At 41.3% G+C, this 23,433-nt stretch overlaps 2 long non-coding RNA genes across 4 annotated transcripts in view; both read left to right on the top strand.

The window, feature by feature from the left end:
* LOC310757868 overlaps window positions 1-23,433 on the top strand; it is a 67,037-nt gene that overhangs the window by 4,162 nt on the left and 39,442 nt on the right. The window lies entirely within an intron of this gene.
* On the top strand, window positions 13,037-22,894 carry LOC310757901. Its single transcript, XR_014545556.1, has 2 exons — window positions 13,037-13,138; window positions 22,403-22,894. It is a non-coding gene; the product is annotated as an uncharacterized lncRNA (long non-coding RNA).

Raw genomic sequence — 23,433 nt, 5'->3', positions numbered from 1 at the left:
AGATACCCACCCTTAAAACTCGAGAAGGAGAGACTACATGTGATAATAAAGACACTTTACAGCAATTTAAATCTTTTTATAGAACACTGTGTACCATTGAAGGTTTGGACCTAACTGAATCCAACAATATTTAAGTCATATCCCATTGTCCACCTTCACTCCAGGGCACTGAGAATTCTGTAGAATCATAGAATTGTAGAGCTGGAAATAACCCCAAGGGTCATCTAGTCCAACCTCCTACAATGCAGGAATCTCAGCGAGACCATACATGACAGATGGCCATCCGACCTCTGCTTAAAAAATTCAAGAAGAAATGAAGGGTCTAAAATCCTCCAAGGACTCAGCCGCATTGGCTTTATGTGTTGTATATGCATTATAACACTGTGACACCAGATGGTGCTGTGGAGTTCCGTTTTTGCCAACCCGATTTCTCATACAGAGTTTACATCGCATTTAACTGAAACGCTTCTTTGATGCATCTGGATCCAGCCCAAGTCTCCAGTCTTGGACAGTTATACAGGCATCTTTTATAAAATGTTCCAATCTCAATTAGTCCCATTTTTTTTACTGAAACTGTTTTAGAGATACAGTCAGGTGGCCAGATCCCTAGTACCTGTAAGTTGACCACTTTTGCTGTCATACACAAACTTTTTAAGGACATCTTAAACAATTGTGGCAAATGATTATGACAACAATTGTGGCCAATTTGCTGAGTAAGCAAATGGCTATCTATCTGAACCTAACAACAGCCCAGTAGATTTTAATTTTTTAATACATACTGGCTGGTATTCAACAAATGTTTATTGAGAGTAGACCCACTGAAATTAATGACCATGACTAACTTGTGGCCATTCATTTCAGTGGATCTACCCTGAGTAAAAGTTAGCTGAATGCAAGACAACACATTTATATTTATTATAAAAACACCTATACCACCCTCCAGTAGTAATTCCCAGGACAGTTTACATAAAAGGAAAATAAAAAAAACAATTAATATAAAGGTAAACCTGTAAAAAGGGACGCGGGTGGCGCTGTGGGTAAAACCTCAGTGCCTAGGACTCGCTGATCGTAAGGTCGGCAGTTCGAATCCCCGCGGCGGGGTGAGCTCCCATCGTTCGGTCCCAGCTCCTGACCACCTAGCAGTTTGAAAGCACCCTTAAGTGCAAGTAGATAAATAGGTACCACTTTATAGGGGGAAGGTAACGGCGTTTCCGTGTGCGGCGCTGGTGCTGGCTCGCCAGCTGCAGCTTCGTCACACTGGCCACGTGACCCGGAAGTGTCTTCAGACGGCGCTGGTTCCCGGCCTCTTAAGCGAGATGAGCACGCAACCCTAGAGTCGGACACGACTGCCCCGTACGGGCAGGGGTACCTTTACCTTAAACCTGTAAAAACAAACACAAACCAACTAAAAAGGCAGTAGATCTTGAGAGCCAGATAAAAAGAATCAGCAGGACTAAAATTAAGCATAATATTATGCATGCATAACTGCCTCCTTCCAAAACTTAGGAAGCCACAAAACTATTTAGGATGGGGAATACCAAAGACTATTCCCCCAGTGAAATACCACACAATAGACTGGCAACATAGGACACTACAAAGGCTAATGTTATATTGTGTTTAGGATTGGGGAGACAATCTCCATTTTTTGTATGCCCTGATAAAGCAGACACTAAGATACTAAGACATTTCATCTCATTTTTAATATATCTATTTTTATTACTTTGTAAACAAAGCAAATCTGGAAAGCCCTGTCAGTTTTTTCAATGGGCAAATAAGACTCTCCCATCTCCTTGATTTTCTCCACTCTCTTCTTGGGTCTCACCTTCTAGCCCTCTCTTGGGAGACCCCGCTATGTTATGTCCATCAACACAGGCCCCAAAGTGCCTTTTCTCTATCCTCCGCAAACAATTTTTATATCGATTCCCAAGCAGAGCTCCTAATCCTTCCATAATAAATCACTTGCCGGTGCTCAGATCCACTTAGGGAGGCAATGTTAGTCTACATGGGAAAGGATTTCTTTGCATTCCCATAAGCTAACTTCAAGGGATGCCTGAAGGGGGGTTGGTGGCAATTTTACTATACTAAAGGATGCCTCTCTTTAGCATCATGCTCCCTTCAAATTCTCAGTAATCCCAACATAGTCACACTACTCGAAAAGGATGTTGGAAGTCCCTAAGCTCCAAAAGTTTTTTCCTCTCGGATGATCCATCTATGTATGATTCAATTGTATCCTATCTTTAGCACAATACTTTCACATGTCTTCCATGTACGTAGAATATCCAGTCCATCCATTATAAGGAAAGGCAAATAGCCTTTGTTGAGGGAGTTTTTAAAAAATAATCCTTGGGATCTGTAATTCTGTGCAGGAGGGGGACAGCATTCAGTTTCAGTTCATTTGAACTTGAGCAAAGGTAGAGACCTGGATCTTTGTTTTTATTTTGTTTTTAATTATATTCTACCTTTCATACAGAATTTAAGGTAAGTGGCAGTCATTAAAATATAAGACAATATAGATACACAGACCTACTTACATACAATTGCATTACATAACGAGCAGCAGAAGATAAAATCACAGTGAAGAACAGCATATTCCATGTGCCTAATGAAACAGCAACAACAGAACCTTAATTTTAATTATTTTTAGCGTACTGGCTCTAAATATATAGTTCATGGAGGAGAAAAAGACCATGCTAGCTACAGCACCAAGTACTTTTTCCAAATGCATTGCTTCTTCACTTTATACATGCTTTTTATGTGTTCTTTATTTTCACCTAGCCCATTCTTTTGGGACACTTCAGAATTCTCCCTTGTCTTCAAGAAGTGAAAGCATTATGTGTACCATCACATCTCTCCTGGTCTTTTCCCTCACCTTGAACATAAGCATACTCCTCTACCATCTCTGGCTAATCACTGTCCCCTGTCCTGGACATGCTTAGTAATCCTTTAGAAGGGTTTTGAAGAACTATTTGTTTCAGATGACCTATTGCTAAGAACCTAAAAACATAAGAAGACTCCTGCTGGATCAGACCAAAGACCCATCCATTCTGTGTCTGTTCTTTCCGTGGTCTGTTCTTTCAAGCAGGACCCTAGTACAAAAGCACTCACCCCATGTGTGCTGCCCAACAAACAGTATTCAGAGGTATATGGCCACCAATGCTATTTTTCTATAGCTGTCCTGCTCTTTGTAATGGACAGATTTGTGAAAATTGTGTTCTGCATTATAGGGTGGCTAGGTGTTTTATTCTCACTGGTTCATTTAACGTTGGGAGTGTTCTGTAGTACAGTCATACCTCGGGTTAGAGACGCTTCAGGTTGCGCGTTTCCGGGTTACGGACGTGCCAAAACCAGGAAGTACCGGAACAGGTTACTTCCAGGTTTCAGCGCTCACGCATGCGCAGAATCACTAAATTGCGCTTTGCACATGCGCAGAAGCGCCGAATCACAACCCACGTGTGCGCAGACGCGGCACTGTGCTGCGGGTTGCAAACGTGCCTCTCGCACGGATCACATTTGCAACCTGAGCATCCACTGTATTGCATTTTTAGATTTTTGTACTGCTGCTCATGTATTTCTGAACTGTTACCATGTAAGCCGCCTGGGGAGAGTTAACTCAGAAAGGAGCCCTATAAAATACAGAGTATATATATTAGCTATGTTTTAATCCAGGGAAAACACTTGCATCACTTAAAAGCCTTTTCCTGAGAACCCAAGGAGCATCTGTTATACTATTATTTGAAAACTCCTGCCAGGATACATTAATGACCCTTAAGTAAAAAAAAAAAAAATTGCTTCTTCCCAGAATATGAACCTCATTTGCTGATATCCTCCTCCCTACAATATACTCCATAAAATATTCCTAATACAAATTCCCTTGGGTTGGGAAGACCTCATTTCCAGTTAGTCCATTTAATCAATTCCTTCTCTGCTGGCATGAATTCTTCATACCCATTGCTTCAGTTCTTTTCTCCAATCACCATCATTTTTTATTTTCTTTCCTATTGCTTCTATGCTCCTACAAGACTTCCTGCTAATAAGTGCTGTGCTAAAGGAAATTGGGGGGTGGGGGGTGCTGTGTGGCAAAGCCGCAGAATAAGCTTGAGGTGATTGCGGTTCTGTGCAGGCTGCCTACATACCATGCATTTAAAGCACACACACACACACACACCAAAAAAGAATCACTGGAACTGTAATTTGTTAAGGGAATTTTCCTGGGAATTGTAGCTTTTTGAAGGGTAACCTGCAGTTCCCAGGACACTTGGGAGGGGTGCTTTAAATGTATGTTGTGTACACAGCCCGCACAACTTGCATGTTTTGGTAAAGAGTACATCACTTAGCAGCAGAATTTTCAAACTCTGCCTCTGTTTACCAGTTCTGTTGAACATTTTAAGCATCTGGTAATTTAGGTATCAGGAACCGCACAAGAGATCCCGGTTTACAGAGCAGTCCAGAAAATAACTGCTTACTCTTCTTTGTCAAGCAGGACAGGTGGCTTGCTGCTGACTTCCAAATGCCTTCTGTTTGGCTGTAATCTTCCTTTCCTGCTAATCCTTCTGTCTGAGCACCTAGAATTGTTGGGCCCACTGGGCTTTCAGACCACCTGCTCTGTACTTAAACCTGTATCTATGCTGCCTCTCCTTTTTTTTTGTACCTTATTCAAATTGTTTCTGGCACTTCCCATATCAGCCTGCCCATGCCACGCTTTCCTTCACGTTCCACTGCTAGAACCTTTTTCACAGTTCAAATTCCCAATTTGTTGCATTCCATCCTTCAACAGGTATATTAAGCATCAGTATTGCTGTCATTTCTGTGCCAAGTAAAGATGTACCTGTCTACCTAGGCTTTTTAGGTTTTTGAACAAGTGACTTTTTTAAACCTTCACTGTGTTTAGCTGGTTGTTTTAGCTGCTTTTGTTTGTTGATCTTTTTATGAATATGTTTACTGTTTTGATTGATTTGGTGGTTAACAAATAATTTTATGTTGTACCCCCCCCCCCCCCGGTTAAGTATTGATGTGTGTCTGTGTCCTATAAATCTTTTAAATAAATTAATGTGTTTATAGCCTTTCCTTTACGATCTCTTGGGTTTTCACCCTTGAAGAGACTTATAAGAACCTTAACTCACAATTTCTCCTCCCTCTGCCTTCCTTCATGCTCTTTCCTGATTTTTGCAATCATCATTATAAATACTCCACTATTGGAACTGTTATTTGGTTTTCTGCCTTTCAACATGTCCCAAATAGAACTAAATTTGGATTGCTGCCCCATTCTCCAGCAATGATTTGCACAGTACGCCTTACTTCCATTCTTCTTTGAGTGTTGTCACCCTCTGCTGTCAATCAACAGTGCTGATTGTATTTCTATTCTGCATCTTGTTGTACATTATTTATACACTAGCCATTGATATACTGTGGCCACTCTGTAGTTTCCTTCTGTTCCCTGCTGTTCTACGCTGAACAACCATTCATTTACCATTGAGCCACAGAACAACATGTATGTTAAATAGACCTACTCAGAGCTGATGCAATGTATGTACCTCTCAGCTCCAATGTTATGAGCAGAGAGGAAAGCTCTGTGTATCTTTCCAGAAAGCTTATTCCACACATTTTCTGTGAGACCCAGTGCTGCAGAACAGCTCATTGCATAGCAGTTGATGTAGTCGGTGATCATCATTCCATCTATTCTTTGAGAGAGATTTTCTCACATCTTCCTATCTTGGCACTGTTTCTCTCCACGCCGCCTCTCCCTTCAAAGGAATCTTTAACAGGTTCCTTCTGAACTTCAAAACCAATCGAAGGGCACCTAGCTTGTCCCCTTTGTTCTTAGCTTTGAAGACCCCTTTGCTTGCTTCTTTGCAGCATGATTTACATTCCAAAACACACACAAAAAGAGGATTTCTCTCCTTGTTTCCTTCTCTTTCCCCATTTGTCAACTAAAAATATCTAATCAGTGGCAGCAGACTAGGGAAGGGGAAGGGCAGAGAAGACTAGGAATTGTTTGTGTTAAAGAAATTGTTTGCATTAATCTGTACAGTCAAATATGGATGACATTGGGCAAAGCGCCAGGGGTGAAAATGTTCTTTGGAAAGGCATGGAAATGGCCAGCTATTCAACAAGGAGAGCGAAGCAAGGGAGCACAACTGATCTTTGGGTGCTTTAAAAGGCCCACTGAAGAAAACAGTTTTATAATTTGACCCTTAGTTAGAACTAAGCAGAAAATCTATCTGTTGCATCTCCCCAGAAAAAAATGAATTTGGATCCAATTTATTCCAACTAAAATCCTATGTTTCTACAAAACTGAGCTAATTGCTCTTTGTACCACATCAGCCAGTAATTGTTGCTGGTGCTGGCATCCATGTGTCTTAGGAGACAATAGAGGAGTACGCCTTTGCGGGTGAAGTCAAACTGCTGGAAGGTTGCAGTGCCTGCTGTGGCTGTAGAGACCAATGCAGGAGAGACATATTTTGTGGCAGCTGGGGCAGATGAAATAGGGTAAACACCTTTTATTGAGGGAGGCCCTGCAATTTGGGTAGCAAGAAGTGATACGCAGGAAATCAACATATGTCACTTGCCATGGCATATCATGGGGACAACACCATGCAAGGAATTCAGATATGAGCATTCCACCAGTGCAAGCATTTCTGCTCTCCAATGGAACCATCTCCCTGCTCCTACCCCTGTGTGCTGTTCTGGGGTGTACTCTCAACTCTCCAGAATGGATTTATAGGAAGTGCAGGTGGGGGGGCAGGAGAGGGAGGAAACCTCACTGTACTAGGAGGAGTCCTTCTGCTGGCTTCCACTAGAACACCAGGTTAGTTTTACCCAGTACCTTCTGCTTAACTTCTGCCTGTTGTGCAGCTGTTAAAAGGAACATAACCTCCATCAAGGGGGTGGGCTACAGTGTCCCACTTCTGAGATATCTGGGCCACTTTGGAATCCGAAGCAACTAAGGTTTAAAGTGCTCCAAACCAAAATGGGATTTCAGTACAAATTTCTAAACTGAGGCGACTTGCTTTCCAAAGCAGTGCAGCAGGTTACAAACCATTTTTTGGAAGAAGAAAAAAGGCATAGCCCTAGTAGCAATCCTACCAGGAATTGAAATCTTCTTGTTTCTTCGGACAAATTTCCTGTAATATGACAATATGGAATTTTGATGACTTCACAGTCAAGGGTATTCCTACTAAATGTATTCCAGTCAGTGAAAGGCTGTCTGCTTGTGAGGAGAAAAGCAAAGATGAACAGGAGATTGCAGAGAAAATTGGTGATTTATTTGCATCAGTTTTCATACAGAAATATCTACCCTGGGGCTACTCTTGATTGTGAGAGTTCTCGGGGAGTGAATGAAATAAAGCAGTGCTGGATCAACATGATAAATTAAAGTGTCATCAATCATCTGAAAAGGACAGTATTCAGCTGTGAGCTGTGACTATGGGAGTTGACAAATGTATAATAGATCGCAAGGGAAGGATGCTACATTGGAACACTTTAAGGACAAATGACTACGATTTCTAAAGATGCTTCAGGTGATTTCAAAAGTCAGAATCTAGCAAAGCTATAAATGTTAGTAGGAAAAGCATTGACAAAAAGAGAAGGAAAATACATTGATAATGTCTGGGAAATTAATTAACTTTAATGGAAACAGGCAATAAATTCAGGAGGTCCTCCTGTCACCTTTCCCCAGTGTTAAAATTAAGCTATATAGGAATTGTCAGTGCAGATGTCCATGCCAATGTGTGGACATCTGAGTGCAGGACCGACAGTGCACCCAATTCCTCGGAGCAGGACCAGCAGCAGGACCTTCTTCCATAGTAACCATATGCTCTCGTGTTTTTTAAAAATAAAATAAAGGAGGTTACTGTATTTCAGTACAATTGTGAAGTGAGGATTCTTGTACTGTACATTGTGGTCTACTAGTTTAGAAACAGTTCCCTAGTGATAGGAAGTTTGAAACTCATTTCTCTGGATTGTTTCTGGCCCTTATTTGTTTGTTAGAAATGTTGTCTACCCCTCCTTTCAGTATTCCAACTCCAAGAGCAGCTAACAACCCAAATTAAAAACAATTAAACATATATAACAATGTTTAAAATATTAAAACATGAAAGAGTGACAGTAGGTAAAATCAAAGTAACATTGTGTGTGTGTTTCTTTTTCTTTTCATGGTGCCAGTATGAAAGCACTACCAGGTGGGCCTGCCTGAGGCGAATGTTCAACAGTCGGGGTTCTACCAAAAAAACCAACCAACCAAGAAACCAACAACCAGAGACGGGTCTTAGGTAATTATTTTAATCCAGATTTGGGCAAAGATGTAGGTCGAGGTTCTCAGTGTGATGCCCTCCAGATGTAGTGTACAGTGATAGTGTAGTGGTTGGAGTGTTGGACCAAGACCTGGGAGACCAGAGTTCAAATCCTCACTCAGCTGTGAAGCTCACTGGATGATAACCTTGGACAAGTCATAATCTCTTGGCCTAGCCTACCTCGCAAGGTTGTTGTGACATTAAAATGAGGAGCGAGAGAACCATGTGCACCACGTGTTTTTTCCTTGAAGAAAAATGTGAGATATAAATGAAATAAATAAATAATGTTTGTTGGACTCCAACTCCCTTCAGCTCCAGCCAGCAATGTCAATGGACAGGGATGACAACAGTTGTAGTCCAGCAACATCTGGAAGGCCATAGGAACTATAATAGATGATCAGCCTGGGCACAAATATTCATAATCAAACCTAATGTCTGATACTCTTTGAAATGGTTTGCATTGGACTTGTAAAATTTTTCATTCTCCCCATGACAATTAAGTTCTTATTCCTCCTGGTGTTCATACATTTTCCTCCTCTCTTGTCTTTGGCCTCAAAATTCTTGATGACGATGATTTATTGAACATCTGGCTGCAGCAACAAAGTGGAGTTTAAAAGTGTCACACTGGCAAGAGAATGTGGATAAGTATGGTACTAGAAGGACTGTGTCTCTGAACAAACAACTCCTGGCAGAAGCCTTCCTTGAGTGCACAAGATAATCCCAACCAACCATTTAAAAAACAAAACAGAACACAAAACACAAACAGTAACAGCAAATAACCCAGCTCAGTTACAGTTAATGGAGTTGGCTCCCTGCGGCTTAAACAGGTGTAAGTTAAAGATACAGAACAGCAGCAGTTTCTTTCCCTCCCTCCCTCCCTGAGCTATCCTAATAATGGATGAGCTGAGAAAGGATGTGTTTGATGAATGACCCAGTGGAACAGCACTGAGGCCCAGTGCAATAACATGCACCAGGTACGGAGTGATTCCTGTCAGCTTTGAGGGGGGCAGTCAGCAGGGAGAGGGGGGCACACTGATCAGGAAAAGAAGAATGAGCAAAACTAAACCAAATCATCATACTTAAACTCTTTAATGAGTCGCTTTGGGAAGAAAACCCTTTAAACTTTGGAAGAAAACATACGGGATAAGAATCCAGGAAGCCCAACAAGGAATTCAGCCCCAAAGGTGAATACTATTTGGCAAGGGCAGTTGCCCCACCGTGCCTCCCTTTCCTTAGTTTTTTCTTTTCCTGATTACAGATTCAGCACAAGAATTAGTTAAAAACCTGAATAGAAATAAATGAGTCATGTGATTTTCTTGACAGTGTGGAGAAAGCAGTATACGTTGCTCCAAAACAGCTCCTGTTACTCTTCCTGCCCTGCTGTAACCCACCCACAATGCAGCCTAGCTAAAATTACCAGCCTAAAATTACGCTAATGGATGTGAATTCGTTGACACCTGTCCCTTTGCCATGAGCCCTCTCCTCCTGGTGCCGCCGTTGCTGGTGGCAGTTGCTACTCGCTGTGACACGCCTCTTTCTGGCGTGCAATTTAGTCTCCTGTCAGTTGAGCAGGAAAAGCTGAGACAAAACCGCAAGAAACATGGGAGGTGGTTGTGAATGGTGGGGGGAGGAAGTGAAGGTGCATCAGAAATTACCCTGATCTTATGACTCAGAATAAATCAACACAAGACTGCCAAGTCTTGAAATCAAAAACTCTGGTAATGGGGTGTGGCCCACAGAGGAAGTGCAGGTCAGGGCAGAACCCAGGAAACAAGAGGGGTCTTCCCCAAAGAAGTATGGGAGGGGGGGGAATCACTGGCTACAAAAAAATAAAACTGGCCTTGCCCCTGAACCTAAAGCAAAAAACCCACAAACCCACATACAAACATGGAGTTGATTATGCCAACTCTACACAGATGTTGAAAAATCTTAATTCTCACTCTTCTCTCTTCATCTGAGACCTTTGCTTATGACATACTAAAGCTACTGTGATCAGATCAATATTACCATGATGACTTGTAATTTTAAGAGGCCACATTTGTCTCGGCCCCCATAATCACATGGCCACTGCCACTTGGATACATCAAAGGGTTTTCTGAAAAATCTGTCGCATATTAATAAATACCTCTATGTCTATGACTTTCTGTGAGGCCAAGTGTTACTGTTCAAATGATTTCAGATTAACAGCACTGGAAGAGAGGCTAGCAGAATTAAATTTATTTTTGTCCAATTTTCTGTGTCTAAAGTAAAATGCTTTTTTAAAAAAAATGCCTAAACTGCAGTAGCGTAGGAAGGCAAGAGCAGGCGGGCGGGGGGGGCAATCTATCTCCCTCAGGGGGAGTATGGGTTGCTACGCCGGTGCTAAACTGGTCAGCTCTGTTTTGAAATAAAAACAGCAAAGAGCAATTTCATGGGCAAAAAGCAGCTGAGGGAGTTCAGCAGATAACTGGTATGAGGCCTCAGTCTGGATTGAGAGCACATTCCAAATTGTAGCCAAGAGGCTGCTTTTTCTTCAAAATAAAAGTGGCCAGTTGGAGCATGCTTTTTTTAAAAGTGTGTTTATCATAACATGTAGTTTGGCCTGAAGATTACAGTCCTAAGAACACTTACCCAGGGGCCTATGGAACAGGGCCTGTCCAATACATTTTGCTACCTGAGGTGAGGCATTCCATGCACGGAAACCGACTGGGCAGCTGAATCTTACTTCACCATTGGCAATGGGGCAGTGTTCGCCACTACACCATAGGGATGCAAACTAGTTTAGGGGGTGCAGGACAGGCCACACGGCACAGTTAGGGGGCTCAGGAAGAACAGTTTGCAGGGAGCTGCTGCTGCCCCTCAACATTTCTACCTGAGGCAGTAGCCTCAGTCTGACCAGCCCTGCCATTGGACATTATGAGCTTTACATCTGAGTAAACATTTGTGGGATTAGGCTGCAGTTCAGTATTATTTACACATTGCTTGGTTGAAATCATTTTAATCTTCTTCACAAGTTACGTTAGTCTGAGTTTATTTGTATCTAGAGGGAAATTATCCCTCACATAGCCCCAACTAATGCAGAGATTAAAGTCACTAGATGCGTAGCTGATTCTGGCACAGAGCCATTGAAAATAGAGGCAAAGGGAAGTTACTTCTTAAGGTTATGGGACCTGAAGTTCCCAGCAAGCTTAGGAAAGCCCAACCAAAGTAATGTGAGATTTAAACTCAACAGGCTATATGTATATATACATTGGATTTATTAAAATAATAACCATATTCCTGAGATTTGGTTAATAACATTGGTTTTTAAAAGGCAATGTATAAAATGTATTAAAATACACTAAAATAAATCTGTATTTATTTCCACCTATAGCATGGGGTTGCTGGCACAACTGCTGTAAAGTCTTTAGTGTGCATCCCATCCACTTCAACAGATTGGCCATCTTGAACATCATTAGTTGTATAACAAATACCAATCTGTTCCTTTTTCGTCTAGTTCTTGCTAACATAGCACTCTTTCTCCTAGCTCTCCTGGCTCACAATGGCTGGAATTGGTTCTATGTTAATTCTAGCACCGTACAAATGTTGCATTGTACACACATTCACACATGGCATAAAACTATATTCACATTCAAGGAATGCACATGTGGGAGAACCTGAATATATTTGGAGTGATGCTCTTACTTTCACTGTGTGTGCACATAAGGTTGTGTCAACTGCTGAATGTGTGGTAGCATCTTGCAAACCATAGAGCAGCTTTCCCCAGCCTGATGCCTCCAGATGCTTTCATCTACAAACTCCAATCAGCCCCAGCCAACATGACAGCACTGTTAAGGGATTACGTGAATTGTAATTAAAACTATTTGTCTAATCAGCATATGTTGATCAGCTACCAGGTGTATCACTACTTATGCATTATGCATCACCAAAAAAAGACAAATAAGACACTTGATTTATATAAAAACTGTATAAGCTGATTTAGAATAGAGAAATGTTTAGTATAGTTTAATAGAAAAATATGCCTTTTGTTCTTGTCCATGGAGTTTTCTTGGTAGGGATACTGGAGTGGCTTGCCAGTTCCGGCTCATGAGTTTGACCAAACTGCGGGAGTGCCTGGCGTGCTCTGGCCCATGGGGTCATGAAGAGCCGGACACGACTAAACGACGAAACAACAACAACAACTAGAAAAATAACACATGTCACCACGATGGGGGTAGTCAAGGGGGGGCGGGGGCGGGGGCAGCTGCCCCTCCATCAAGTAAATAAAAACACCTAACTGAACAATCACATCACAGATAGCTCAGTTCTGCCCCACCCCAACATAAAGTCTGCACCCCTAACAATCCTGGCTACGCCCATGCTCACCACTTTGGTTGTCATTAACTCTGCAGCATTATTGGGATCAAACTTAGGTTGGTGGGCTCCGTCCCAGGAGGAGAAGAAAGGAAAACAGAGGAGGCCAGTTGTTGGGAAATGAGGTCAGAGGAGGTGAGTTGTCCCATTATGCCTCAACTTCAGTTGCTTCGGAAAGGGGCGTAAGGATGCCAGCTCTGACCTCTCAGCAGAGTGGAGAGCCTCAGTGGAGGCTAGGGAGAACTGCAGGCTGCCAGGCAGAGAGGCACTCAGGAGGCGGTAGCATGGGCATAGCTAGGGTTTTTGTTAGGGGGGGCAGGCCTTTTGTGGTGGGGGCAGAACCAAAGTTAGCTGTGTATTTTTATTTATTTTTATTTATTGGAGGGGGGAGCTGCCCCTCCCTGCCCCCCTCTTGGCTATGCCCATGAGCAGCAGCAGCTGATCAGAAGCCTGAACAAGAGGGTGTGGCATTGTCACCTATAACTAAGCACGACCTCGCAGATGGGCATTCTTGCAAGGTGAGCAAGTCTCATGAATGAGTGTGTCATGCCTCAGCTTAAAAGCTTGCCAGGAAGGGTGTGGAAGCTATTGCTTTGTTATTTCTATCCAGTTCTGAACATTTTTCCTGATTCCTTAGCTTCAGGTAGATTAGTGATACAATTATTTGTTATACATCAAGCCAGTATTTCTTGTGTCTTAAGAAATTGCATAATACAATAGGCCCGGAAATCCGGTAGCTGACATAATGCATTTCAGAACTAGTAGAGTTGCCATCTTTCAGAAAGTAAAATTCCTGACACCAGAAAAGTTGTTATTTTTAGGAAACCACAAAAATTGTTGAGCGTCTTTGGGGAAATCTAACCCAAAAATAGTGATTTTAAACTTTCAGAGCTGTTTCCATAGATCCGGGTTTTCAGCAAAAATCCCCTGATGCCATTTTTGCACCCCAAAACTAGGACATGTCAGGAATTTTCCTGACATATGGCAAGCCTAGAACTAGCCTTACACTCCATAGAAGTCTTTTTTTCTAGTACAAATGTACTAGATGTGGCTTCTCTAGTACAAATGTATGAGCAATGAGCTGCCTTTTTAGAAGAGTCCCTGTGAAATCCACCTTCCAAGGCAAATCATCAATGAGGTCACTAATTTCTTTCTGGAACTGGAAGGAAACTACTTCTTTAATAACCCTTCAGCTATTATTTGCATCTGCCGTTCCTAGATAGAAAAGACCTAATTGATTAACCTTCCTCTCAACTATAAGCGGTGCTTTTTTCTAGGGGTACGAAGGGGTACACATACCCCTAAACGTTTTGTGAATCTTTGTACTTTTGTCCATTTACTGTATTTATTTTCTCCGATTTTAACTATTAAATGGTGATTTTCTTGAGTCAAAATGAGAGTACCCCTAAACATTTTTTAGAAAATAAGCACTGACTATATGAGTATTAAACATAAATAAGTGCCTCTATGATTACAAAGGAGAGGGAATTAACTCTGATTAACACTATGATTGTTTTCCTGAGTTGTTTAAACACAGGGAAAACTTCCAGGATAGTCATGTTAGTCTGTTGCAGAAGAAGCTAGAAGCCAGGTATTACATTACTTTTTTCTTACATATGGGGAGATATTCCTTATAAATTTGGTGCTTGGATTAACTTGGATTAACATATTAGCTAACTGAACTCTTAAACCTATATTCCAAGGCAACTTGTTTCACATGATTCAATCTGGAGAGATAGTCTAGGTGTTTGAACTGGCTCAGTTTCTAATGTGATACAAGTAATTCTTAGTTTCATAGTTTTCTTCTAAACAAGCCAGGTTCCATTGCTGTGTGAAAACAGACCGGGAAATAAAATACTAGATCATCAACATGCTTTCCTTGGGGAACTATTCAAACAATACCTTGGCTTGAACTAATTAGTTAGTTAACAAGCCATTGCTTTCGAGCAGGAAACATTTGAGCAAATATTTTATAAGTCTCCGAGGGCCTTTGGCGCAGGCCAAATGCTCTGCAGGTGGAAGAACCCTTTTTAAGCCTCTGATCTTCAGTCTCACTCCTGCCTTGTTTTTAGACAGTAAAGTGATACTCATTAAGAACTTGGCAGAACCAAAGACAAAGAGCATGGATCAACTTGCATACTGCAAGATGTGACAGATTTGAACCTACAGGGGCCAGACCCAAGCCATGCATAGCTTGTAAACAGATTATAATCTGACCAGGTCAATAATTTTAGGCCCTTCAGGATTTGAGGTTGTTACTACTTTGAGATGTGGGAAGCTCCATCACGTTTGTCAGTTTGCCTCTGATGGGACCAAGAGAGCGGTAATACCAGGTCTGGTTTTCGTTATCACTACTACTGCATGGTTACTATAGCAACGTACTAGGCCGCACTGCAGAGTTTGCTTCATTATGGTATGGTCTGCATATGATTGCCTGTGTCTGTGAGGAACAGAGACACAAATCCAAATTTAAAGTGGGAATATGGGGTTCCTTTCCTGCCCTCTGCTTTTCATTCTGGATTAGCTTCCAAATGTACAGAAACCAGAACTCTACCTAGCGATCTCATGAGTCTCTATTTTTACTTGGGAATTCAGACAACAGAGGTACATTTTTATTCCTTAAGAAAATATAATTCATACCCAAGAATCCTGTGAACTCAGGCCAGCAACCAGTGCTGAATATTTGAAATTCAGACCCACAGAGGAGATCCTGAGAGACTCTCACAGTTTGCTATAGCTACAAACCTTTGAAATTAAAAGTGCCTGTGTTAATGCCCATATGAACACGTTGAGGGGGGAAGCAATTCCTTCCTTTGTTGAGTCTCAGAAATGGACATGTTGATTAAGGCAGCAGTCCTATGTGCTTCCTTCAGAGTAAGCGCCATTGAATTTAATGGGATTTAATGCTATGCTACATATACTGGTTCAGGCTGCATGTTTGCAATCCTAAATATGTTTACTACGTCATAATCCCACTGAGCTCAGTAGAATCTACTTCTAAGTAAACATACATAGGATTATGTAGCACAATAGCCCCAGAAAATGAGATTATTAGTGCTACTGTCATTCAGATAAAATCTGACAGAAACTGGCTCACACTTTAGAAACTAAAGTCTAAACTTTAGTATCAGATTTTTAATATAAAAGTATGCCTTAGCCAATTGTACTCAGAAATGGAAAAACAGCATTGTGAAAGGAAATAGATGCTGAGATGGGTCAAACTTCTTCAAGTGCTTTATTACATCTACTCCAAACAAAGTTTTCCCCTCCTATTGACATCATGTAGCTCGACAGGTTAGTGTTTCCTATTACATAAATTTCTTTCCCTCAAGAAGATGGGTTTGCAGAAGGGCTGGGGAAGTGCAAAGTTGGGAATCCTTTGCAGCATCTGAAGACTTTCTGGCTTCTGCAAGCCAGGCTGAAAGAAGTGTTGGTGGGGTTTTTCTTTCTTTTTCTGCTACACCAGCTGCACTCTCCAAGCTATCATGGGCATCTCTCAGGTGGTTCATGGGATTTAGGAGCCAGTCGATCACAAGTCTCCAGTGCCCTGCCACCTCCACCTTCCAAAATGGCTTGTTTCGGGAACTTTTTGCTCCCTACTGTAGGCGGGAGGACCACTGGAGGTAGTTTATTGCCCACTTGAGTGGAGCTGGTACCTCCATTGTACCCATCCTACCCCAAGCCATCACTTGCAGATGTGTGTGTTAGTATCACAGCCCTTTAAAGGTATAGTGTCCAGATCAAAGGAAGTAATAGTACCTCTCTATTCAGCCTTGGTCAGATCACACCTGGAATACTGTGTCCAAATCTGGGCCCCACAATTCAAGAAGGATGTTGACAAGTTGGAACGTGTGCAGAGAAGGGCAACCAAGATGATCAAGGGCCTGGGAACGAAGCCTTATGAGGAATGGTTTAGGACAGGGATAAGCAACCTAAGGCCTGTGGGCCAGATGCGGCCCAATCTGGTTTAGGAGGTGGGTATGTTTAGCCTGAATAAAATAGATCCAAGAGTAGATTAGTCTGGATAAAATAGGTCTGAGAGGAGATATGATAGCCATCTTCAAACATCTTAAGGACTGTCACATGGAAGAGGAAAGGAGGCTGCTGCACCTTTAAGAAGAAATTTCAATAACTGTAGTTTGCATAAGAAGTTGAAGTTCTCTGTTCTACACAACTATTAAAAAGTGCAGGAACCCAGTGCTTCTTTTCTTCTGGCCACGCTAACTGGAGGCTGTCTGTCAGGGAACTGCCATCGGAGCCAGAGGTGGAGGGAAGGCTCCAGAGGGATGCCAGAGAGGGTCCCAGTAGGAAGAGAGGCAGCCCATCTGTTGGGGAAGGAAATCAGCATAGCACCAGTGGAGAAGGGGGGGCAGATGGGGGAATCGGCGAGGGGGCTCCAGCACGGGTCCTCCGCTGCCCACACCCTCCCTGCGCAGAAGACTTCCGCGCAGGGAGAGTAGGAGGAGACTAGGCGTCAAAGAACTTATTTGCTGGAAGAAGTTCAAGAAACGCCCACTGACAGATTCTGCCAGCGATTGAGACAGCCACGAATGGGTGGCTGTCCGGACAGAAAGGGTTCACCCAGGTAACCCAGCCAGGAGTGGCGACAACTTACGCACGAGCAACCCCTAGAGCCATTACACTGTCACATCCACACTATGCATTAAATGCACATAGCTTCCCCAAAAGAAACATGGAAACTGTAGTTTGTTAAAGGTGCTGGAAATTGTAGCTCTGTGAGGAGTAAACTACAGTTCCGATTATTCTTTGGGGGGAGTCATGTGCTTTAAATGTATGATGTGGAAAGGAAACTATTTGTTGTTAGCATGCAACAGTTCCTGCATTGTTTCATAATGCTAAAAAAAAAGTAAAGGACCCCTGACAGTTAAGTCCAGTAGCGAACAACTCTGGGGTTGTGGCGCTCATCTCGCTCTATAGGCCGAGGGAGCCGTCGTTTTGTACAGCAGCTATCGGGACACGATTAATACATCTGGATAAGGTGGGTTATGATTTGCAGTTATGTAGCTAGAGGGAAGTTACCATATCATCAATGCCTGAGAAAAACAACTCATGACTTTGGGCAAACTATAAAAAATTGTCAAGACCAATTCTGTAGACTTGGACGTAGAAAGGGATGCTAATAATAAAACTGTCACCTTCTGTATCTGCCTCACAACCACCGTTCTGATAATGACATCTCTATCAGAGTGTTTCCAGATGACCCAATAGCTTCCAGAGTACTTTTGGTATCTCTTCGGTTAATATTAAGCCTGAGTCTCTTATCATTTCCTCAAAGTAAAGTTATTGATCCAATAAACAACCCCCTCTAGCAAGAGAGGAAAGCTGCTTGTGAGACTCACAGCTTGCCTTTTAAGTTCTGTATCGATCAACAAACAAAGTGTTTCACCTGGTAGCTGGGCATGAATGAGGAATTAATCTTATATTCTGTTCCTTTCTGAAGGCAACTAGTTACTGCTTATGAAACTGCATCGTTCTTGAATGCCTATTTTCCCACAAATAAACTAGGTAGAAGAGTTATTGGGGAATTGTGCATGGTCTGGACCCTACAGCTACTCCTCTTTTTTGTTGTCTGTGTCATTAGACAGTGATAACAGCAACAAGATAGAGTGGGGCTGAAGAATCAGCTACTTCTGTGCGTTTGTTTCCCTAACTACCAGCTCCAGTTTCATCCATTTCCTTAAAATGAGGACCAAATAACCTTACAGTGGTCACATTCCTTGCTGGGCATGTGCCTACTACAACAAGTGGGAGACGGGAAGTGGGGGGCAATTAGAAGCCACGGCTGCCTCATGCCCCGATTTAGCAGCGCTGGGAGAACTTCCATTTTGCAACATGGCACTCCTACTCTTTCCTATTGCAAAGCACTAGCCAAAACCAGATTTGCTTAGCTTTCAAGCTAGAACTATATTAGGTTGTTCTGCTGAAGACAATAAACTCTTTGTTGAATCCATTCAATGTACCGGTAGTAAGGAAATACTCACAGGGTATTTCTCCCAAAAGTTTTTCATGGGACAAAAATAATGGGTTGTACTCAACAAGTTTCTATTCAGAGTAGACTAAACTGAATTAATGAACCTAAGTTAGTCATGTCCATTAGCTTCAATGGGTCTACTACTCTGAGTAGCACTAGCATTGAATACAATCCTATGACATGTATACCTGTCAAACAGTTTTCTAAACAAGCTGAATTTTTCTTGTTCTTCTTCCTACAAGGACTATTTGGTAAGCACTGTCATTCCAATGGAAGGTTGTGTCTCAAATAGATACAAAGCAAACCAAAGATAATTAAGATATTATCTCTATTTCTACATGAGTTCTCTTTGGGAGCATTCTCTGACATTTAGCGAAAGGCAAACCCCATTGGCTTTGGTGCAGAGGTAATCCAGATTTGTCAGATTATTTTTCTGAATGTCTGCTGAACATCTGAAAATACTGCAGCAGATCCAGATTATTTCTAGGCCAAAATCAATGAGATCTGCTGCACTGATATGAGATAATAGCATCATTGGCCCACATCAGCACACCCCAGACCTTCTCTAGACCTATGTGCTGGGGAGGGGGCTTATGGGTCTGTCCTCCCCCATCACAAGCCATTTCTTCCCAACAGTTTCCATCAGGGGTTCTCAATACACATAGTGGCAAAATCCATAATTTGCTACCCTAACTAGAATTGTTTGTTTAAATGTAGGCCAGAAGCCTGCTCAAAATCAAGGGAAAATAAATTATGAGAGAAGAGACTAAAAATAAGCAGTTTACCAAATAGTCAAAAGAGTTTATGTAGGTCCCCTCAGGACAGGTTCACCAGCAAGAGTATTTTGTGCCAGACACTCATATCTAACTGTGTTTATAGCTCATAAACATGCTCAGGAGCATTTTGACCCTGATGGTCAGTTAAGGGGGAATGCCTTTACTTAGCTTCCTATCGTGCTTTGCAGTTTTATAGTGCAAGCATTTCAACCAGATTGAACTAGTGCAACCTTGATGAAGAAGACGGGACTGAGCCTCAGGCCAGAACACTAGAACACATTCCAGCAAAATACATGTTCATCAATCTATGCTCAAGAATCATCCAGCACTGTCATATTTAACTTTCAGGGAACGTCTTATTGATTTTATCAGGCTGGATTTACACATGATACTAATGCTTGGGGGAAATGCAACTTAACAGAAGTCACTCTCTTTTCTTGTTTTGAAGTTATCCTACCATCTTCTCCCTCAGGTAGTACATTATCTGCACAAATCAATACAACTCACAACACGTCTTTTAGAATTCCCCAGCCCCTGAAAGTTCCAACTAGGTTTTTTTAGTGTCAGAAACACTAAGGGGTAATTGCCATGGAATGGGGATACTAGTGCAAAAGCTAAGGGCAGGGGAGTCTTCTACACATACACTGTACAGTGGTACCTCGGGTTACATACGCTTCAGGTTACAGACTCCGCTAAGAACTTTGCTTCAGGATGAGAACACAAATCATGCAGCGGCGGCACAGCAGCAGCAGGAGGCCCTATTAGCTAAAGTGGTGCTTCAGGTTAAGAACAGTTTCAAGTTAAGAACAGACCTCCAGAACGAATTAAGTTCTTAACCCAAGGTACCGCTGTACCTGCGAAATCATCTTCTTGAAATCTAATAATACGTTGATATTCGATACATCATGGGACTTCAGAAAAAAATTATAGACTAGCTTTCTAGTTAGAGCAATTCGTCTCTCCTACGCTATTTTTTCTAGAAACTAACTTAACACCTCCAGATACTGTCTCTCTCTTCACAATGTCTTCATTCCCGATTTCTCTTTTTTCACTCTGTTCCGCCACTGCCGCCCCCCCCCCCCCGATTCCAAAGATAATGTTCTGTTATGGTTGTGCACTGCACCCAAATTTCTGCTTGCAGACTTCTGCTTCTGCTCTTAAAAGTATGTGGAGTCCTCTTTCTCTTGCAAATACTTAAGGGCCAGTATTAACCAGTGGCAGCCCAAGACAGATTGTTACCTGTGTCAGAGCCTAGATGTGACAAACACACAACCCATGCCAGGGCTAAAAGCCTGGGTGCACCATTCCAACCCCAGTTAGAGTCACTGTACTGTAGAATTGGAGGGGATCCCAAGGGTCATCTAGTCCAACCCCCTGCAGTGTAGGAATCTTTTGCCCAATATGGGGCTTGAACCCATGGCCCTGAAATGAAGAGTCTCATGCTTTCATCCATTATGGCACAGTCTCATGGTGCCTGAATCAGGCTACTTCACCCATTTGCTTTGCAGGTTCAGTCCTGATATTCATTCACAATTTGACTTTTTTTTGACGCAAATTAACAAATTAACAAAAATAGGATCTTTCTGTTTTTTAAAGTATTTTTATGTTAAATTTTAAGATTATACGTTTCAAAATAAACATATTTCATTATAGCCATACATTCAGTGACTTCCCTCCTTCCCCTTCCAAAGTTCTTTTAATTTACCCACCATTCCTGCATATTTTATATATCCGTCTAATTCAATTCTCCAATCTTACATCCCTCTGCAATATATTATACTGTTGAATTTACCTTAATACTGGGAACATTTTCAACTGTGTACAATTATTTTCTACACTCAGCAAAAGAAATCCACTCCTTAAATACTTGCTCTTCTTGCGCTCTTATTTTACTAACTGCATATTCTGTCTTAAGTTATCAATCCTCCTTCCTAGGAACCTCCCTCACCTTCCATTTTTTGGCTAACAAGATCCGAGCCAATGTTGTTGCATACATAATTAAGTTTTTTTAAGACCTGGGTATCTCTGTCTGCACCATTCCTAACAAGAATGCTTCTTTTTGGAGGGGAATGTTGTTTTAAACATTTTTAAATCTCATTATATATCATTCCCCAATATTCTTTAACTATTTTGCATGCCCACCACATATGAAAAAAGGTTCCTTCCACTTCTTTACATTTCCAACACAAATCCGATTTCGATTTATACATTTTAGCTAATCTACTCAGGGTTAGATACCATCTATGAATAATTTTCATGTAGTTCTCTTTCAATGTGTAACATACTGTGAATTTCAGGTCTTTCTTCCAAAGATTCTCCCAGAGCTTTAGTTCTATATTATACCCTATATCAGTTGGCCAGTTGGTCATTGAAGCTTTAACCAGCTCGTCTTTTGTTTCCCATTCCAATAAAAGTTTGTACATTTTAGACAATAGTTTTTCCTTATTCTGCAATAACTCTCTTTCAAATTGTGAACTTTGGTCTAAGAAACCATTTTTCTCATCTAGCTTAAACATGTCATAAGGCTGATAATACTGTAACCACTCAGTAACTTGTTTCCTTAATTCGTCCATAGGTTTCAGTCTGGGTTCACTCCCTGAGCAGTCTAGCAAGTTTCTATAGGTCACCCACTGTCTATCCATGTTGATTCTCTTCATTGTAATTGCTTCAGTTGGTGATAACCATAGGGGTGTTTTTCTTTCCAGCAAGTTTTTATATTTCTCCCAGACTCTGCACAAATTTCTCCTAATAACATGGTTCATAAAATTCTTACAGGTTTTAGCTTTCCCATACCAAAGTCATGCATGCCAACCAAATTTAATATCATGGCCTTCCAAATCTAAAACGTGAGCATTTTTCAATACAATTCATTCCCTTAGCCAACACAAACAAGCCACCTCATAATATAATTGAAGGTCTGGCAATGCAAAGTCCCCTCTTTCTTCAGTATTTATCAAAATGTTCTCAACATCTAAGAAAATTAAAGCTGCTTGTTTTTTGATTCTTACTTCCAGGTATTCAATCAAATTTATTACATTGTCCTTCAGTTGATGACCTGGAAGAAAACCTGCTTGATCTCTTTGTATTCTCACTCAAAACTATTTTCAATCTATTAGCTAAAATTGCAACAAATAATTTGTAATCACAATTAAGTAGAGAAATTGGTCTATAGTTCTTAGTCCTCATTAAGTCACAGTCTTGTTTATCAGGGTGATATATGCATTTTTCCACAATGCTGGGACCACTCCTGTCACCAAAATTCTATTCGTAGTGTCCTTGAGTAGTCAAATCAATGCATCTTGAATTTTTTTATAATAAATTGCTGTAATCCCATCTGGGCCTGGTGCCTTAGCCGACTTCATTCGACTTATTGCCAGCTGCTATTCCAACATGGATATGGGTGCATTTAAAATCCTCATTAGATACCTTAGGTATATTACACTCATTTAAATAAGTTTCCATTTTCTCAGGTTAAAAATGGGATCTTTCTTAATCCATAATCCATTTTTTTTAAAAAAAAAAATAATAATAATCTATTGTAAACCTGTATTTTTAGCTGTTTCTGTTATATCTGTCAGTCACCTTGAGTCCCTGTCAGGGGAAAAGGATAAATATATAATTATAAATCCTTCCTAAGTTTGTAACCATCTGAACTGGTTACACGGTGGCAATAAAATTTTAATTTCACCACTGATATGCTGTAGTAATACCCCATTCCCATCCTTGTTGGCATGATCTTGCATATACCTGTGAAAAACGTTTGTTATTTTCTTGCTGTGATGCCCTTTACTCAGGGAACAAGGGAGACACATTGTAGAATTCTAAACAAGTAGCAATTTTGGTCTTCCCTATGGGAAGAGGGGAAAGACAGGCTGCTTTATCTACTCCTGTGCTGCTGTTTGGATTTTAAATTTATTTTGTTTGAACTTTCTGTGATTTTTTTTTCTTGCCAACAACCTTTGAAAAGTTGTTTTTTTGTGGGCCATGATAGAAATAATTAAATAATAATATATTTTTGTTACATTGATCACTATTTTCTATAACT

Source organism: Podarcis filfolensis (genome assembly GCF_964270895.1).
Source record: "Podarcis filfolensis genome assembly, chromosome: 2".
NCBI lineage: Eukaryota > Metazoa > Chordata > Lepidosauria > Squamata > Lacertidae > Podarcis > Podarcis filfolensis.
The sequence above is the reverse complement of the archived record's forward strand: the minus strand, read 5'-3'. Positions and strand labels throughout refer to the sequence as shown.